This window comes from Squalius cephalus (assembly GCF_949319135.1).
Source record: "Squalius cephalus genome assembly, chromosome: 23".
Lineage (NCBI taxonomy): Eukaryota > Metazoa > Chordata > Actinopteri > Cypriniformes > Leuciscidae > Squalius > Squalius cephalus.
In genome coordinates this window covers 29634331-29639187 of record NC_137144.1, presented here as the reverse complement: position 1 = coordinate 29639187, position 4857 = coordinate 29634331, and the positions used below count along the sequence as shown (strand labels likewise).

The following is a 4857-nucleotide window of genomic DNA, read 5'->3' as shown; positions in this document are numbered from 1 at the left end:
ATATATATTTTTTTTTTTTTTTACCATAAATATAATGTAAAAAAATATTGTTAAAAATTCTTTCTTTGCTCAGTCACGTGACTGAAGGCGAAGATTTCAAAGCATCTAATTAATATTCATGAGTACGCCTCCGTCAGTGTTTGATGTCAGTTGTATTATCAAGAGTGTGTAGTCCTTCTTGTTTTATTATTATTAAATATATCGTCATTAATTTCAAGGGTGTGTGGAGTGTGAGGATGATTAATCACAGTCGACTCATGACTTTCCATTAGCAGTAATACAGTATTGGTAAAAAAAAAACATACATATATATATATATATATATATATATAGTAGCCCTCTCTTCCAGTTTGTCCAGTCTTACAACTCCCTCTTTGACACCGTGGGTCAAATAAGATGAATCCCTGCAGAGTCACTGTTAGATGTTTGTTGTAGTCTTTAAGATGTAGCTCAAAACTTGTCTTTAGGATGTTGGCATGTAGAAACCTTCAGAGGGCTGTGTTCACCTGCAGAACACCCGGGGCCTGTTTCAGAAAGGAGGTTCAGCGAAAACTCTGAGTATGTTAACCCTGAAATGAGGGAAATTTTATATTTAATTCTCTGGGTTTTCTGTTTCAGAATGGGAGGTATGTTAAACCTGAGAAAGCAGAGTAAGTCAAGCCCGTTTCTGAAAGAGAGATAGCTTATACTCAGAGTCAGTTACCATGGTGACTTACTCTGTGAACCTAACCTGGTCAGGTTTTCTTCGGTAAACCCAGAGTTTCTTTCGGTCTCCTCCCCCCCCCCCCCCAATGCAGGAAGCATTTACACACCTCATTCATTCTTTCAGTACATTTTTATTAATAAATAAAATATTGCTATTTTTAATGCAGTTTTTTTCTATTATTTTTATTTTTTTATAAGATGAAGTCTATATAACTCCTTAACTGGCAACTGAAATTACAGTAGTAGATTAGATTCCTGTTATACTTAGATTTAAACAGAGCCAGACAGTAACGGAGTACATTTACTTGTTAGCAGTAAATTACGGTTAGCAGCCATGTCACCCTGTAGCCCAAGACTGGTTGCCCACTGAAGCTAAGCAGGGCTGAGCCTGGTTAGTACCTGGATGGGCGACCTCCTGAGAAAACCAGGTTGCTGCTGGAAGAGGTGTTAGTGAGGCCAGCAGGGGGTGCTCACCCTGTGGTCTGTGTGGGTCCTAACGCCCCAGTGTAGTGACGGGGACACTATACTGTCAAAGAGCACCGTCCTTCGGATGAGACGTAAAACCGAGGTCCTGACTCTCTGTGGTCATTAAAAATCCCAGGATGTCTTTCGAAAGAGTAGGGGTGTAACCCCGGCATCCTGGCCAAATTTGCCCCTTGGCCTCTGTCCATCATGGCCTCCTAATCATCCCCATCACTGCATGAAAATTGGGATTTCCGACCCCGTAAACGGCCGCAAATCTCCCTAATTTTCGGCAGTTAACGACAATTTACAGCCTGTGAACGTCGCGTTCGTCTGTGCCGAATATTGTCGGAAACGAACCATGACGTATGCAGAGCGCTCGCGCCGGAGGTGTGAATGGCTCTAATTACCATATGAATAGCAGCTCCCGCCAGAGAAAGGCTTGAATTTCCTCACTCACTATTGGTTGAACCCACGTGGTTTAAACAAGAAAAATCACTCGTGATTGGTTGGCAGATCTGTTACTATTGGTCACCCTCGCTCATTATAAATTCAAAAAATTATAATATTCATATAAATTATATATAAATTATTTTTTTATATTCATAATATGCTATTCTGTGGTATATTCATGTCATTGTTAACCTATCGACTACTACACTATTACCATCAAGGACATGAATTTATAAAGGAAAGGAAAATTTGCCAGGGACATGCTGTTTATTCAAAGAAAGAGCTTTATTAGCACAAACACAAAACAATACACCTATGTACAAAGCATAGATCATCTGCACACACAACATATTGGAAGCTCAGTGTCTGTTTTCATCTTCGGAGCTGTAGGTGACTAGCGGCGCTATCTCTGAATTCGATCCACTTTGAAAACGTCTGTGGTGCGTTGTCCTGTATTTAGGAGTCGCCTCTAATCTCGACTGCAGCGTAGCACAGAGCTCTGTGAGCTCCTGGCTGGTGGTTGAACTTCATCGGACATCAGATCTATGGTGGCGCACTTCCAAATGCCCACGTCATCCTCACCTAGCACACCGTCTCGCTTCTAGCAGCTGTAAAAACAATACAGACAATCAGTACTGTGATGCACTGTGTATGGACACAAAACATCTATTAATGCACATGAAAAATAGTCACATTGACTAAAAATCTTACCCTCTTTCTTCTCGCCCGACTCCGAGCTGAACTCTTCACAGCTTCGGCCTGCAATGCCAGATCTGGTTGTTTGTACCTGAAGCTCCTGCGTGCTGTCTCGTAGTATGTCTTACAGGCAGCTGGAAAACAATTAAATGAGAGTGATATGAATAAAAACAACACAAGTCACAGTAAAATGAAACAAGGAGAAAGCAGTAAAAGTTACTTACAATGTCGTCATGATCAGCGTCATGAAAATCTGGACTTGCAGACATGGCTCTGAGTAAATGTGAGGTTACGCCCTCGTTATGAGGCGAGGTTACTCTGTGGAAACATGTATGATTAAGATCGTAAACTATAACGGATCTATTTTCAAGAGAATGAAAGAATATTCTTTGAATCTTACCTTTAAAATGTTTGTAAGTTTATATGAAAGTAAAAAAATAAAAGAATGTAAGATTCTTTTTTTATTTTTTTACCTTGATCCAGTTCGTAGCGCCCACAATTTGTCTCAGAGTTGTGAAGATGGCATACTGCTTCCTGTAAATTACAGGATTATTTACATTAAACAAATAATAGCCATCAGCCATCATTATGAGGTGATGTTACTCTGTGGAAACAAAATGTATGATTAAGATCAGTATCTATAACGGATCTATTTTCTTATACAAGAGAATGAAAGCATATTCTTTGAATCTTACCTTTAAAATGTTTGTAAGCTTTTATGAAAGTAAAAAAAAATAAAAGAATGTAAGATTCTTTTTTTTTTTTACCTTGCTCCAGTTCGTAGCGCCCACAATTTGTCTCAGAGTTGAGAAGATGGCATACTGCTTCCTGTAAATTACAGGATTATTTACAAGTCGCCTCTAATCTCGACTGCAGCGTGGTACAGAGCTCGGTGAGCTCCTGGCTGCGAAAGGACGGAGGTCGCACAATCCATCCAGACATCCCGCCGACGATGCCGTCTTCCTCATCAGACATCAGGTCTATGGTAGCACACTTCCGAAGGCCCACTTCATCCTCAGCTAGCACACTCTGTCTCGCTTCTAGCAGCTGTTAAAACCAATAAAGATAATCAATACTGCGCAATACACTGCGTATGGACAACACACATCTATTAATGCACCTGAAAAATAGTCACATTGAGCAAAAACTAATCTAATAAATCGTACCGTCTTTCTTATCGCTCGACTCCGAGCTGAATTCACCACAGCTTCCGCCTGCAATGCAAGATCTGGTTGTTTGTACCTGAAGCTCCTGCGCACTGTCGTGTAATATGTCTTAAAGGCAGCTGAAAAACAATTAATTGAGAGTGATATTAATAAGAACAACATAAGTCACAGTAAAATTAATAAGAACAACATAAGTCACAGTAATATTAAAAAATAAAGGAGAAAAAATGCAACCGGGTGAAATTCAAGAAATACACACCGGAAGCAAACTATGCTTTTTGAAATTGGGGTTTTATTCTGACTGCTGTTTAAAATAAGTGACAGCGGTCAATGGAAGCACAATTAAACACATAAAAGTCTGATTAAGAAAAAAGTTTGCCTTGTTCGAAGAGATTTCACAAGAAAAAAAAATAGATTTCACAGTTAAACAAAAAAAAAAAAAAAAAAAAGAAATTGTAGAAACAGTTTACAGTAAATTTGAAGATGACAATCAAATGTCACAAAAAGCTTAACCAGTGGATCAATGCCCAAATCCACAGAATACTTAACTCAATTCAAACTGAAATGCAGTGTAATACATTGCAACTGGTCAGATTTAAATTGATTTCTCCAAACCAAAATACGTTACAATTAAATATGATAACACAAACTGGAATACGGCAGTGGCTGAGGTAACGTTAGGCCTAAGTTACAAGAGAAATAAAAGCACTTTAACAAAGCCACAACCCACGTTTAATCATGCCATGCGGAACCAGAAATATGCATTTAACCATTAAGTTATACTGTATAATCACAGAATATAGATTCAACTAATTAACAGATTTATCAAATAAACATGCCATCAGAAAATTTCCCCCATAAACCATGAAACGTACATACCCAATCCTTTACCGTCCGATCACCACGAGGTTCACTCGTCACACATGCGCTCCAAATAAATCTATAAACAAAAATGTACACATCAAATGTTCTTTTAACTTAGCTTCACAACTTATTTGTGCATATTAAAGATATTGGAGTAATATTTACCAAGAAAGAAGAACGTATAACACAGAATCCGCTCGATGCACGCACCGTCATGGAGCTCTCCTGAACAGTGTAAAATGGCGTCTCTGGTCGCGCGCACGCGTCCAGCACAAGTGAATAGTAGCGCGAGAAGAGAAGGATTTCTTAAAGGGGCCACACACATTTTTAATGCAAAATAGAAACGAGGTATATTTACACTACTACTAGGCCAGAAAAGTAACAAAAAAGTTACTTACACACAATATTGTCATTATCAGCATCATGTCAATTGATCTAAGTAAAAATATATGCACAGAATTGAGAAAATAGTATTTAGCCTATAGAGATAAATTGTGGCCTATCACAGGGC

The 4857-nt window shown here is 38.7% G+C and overlaps 1 long non-coding RNA gene across 1 annotated transcript; it reads right to left on the bottom strand.

Moving 5' to 3' along the window:
* Positions 1–1882: 1882 nt before the first annotated feature.
* LOC307151923 lies at positions 1883–4857 on the bottom strand. The gene is made up of 8 exons (XR_013819948.1): positions 4512–4857; positions 4362–4422; positions 3483–3601; positions 3084–3363; positions 2790–2850; positions 2541–2634; positions 2332–2450; positions 1883–2228 (listed from the first exon to the last, which is right to left on the bottom strand). It is a non-coding gene; the product is annotated as an uncharacterized lncRNA (long non-coding RNA).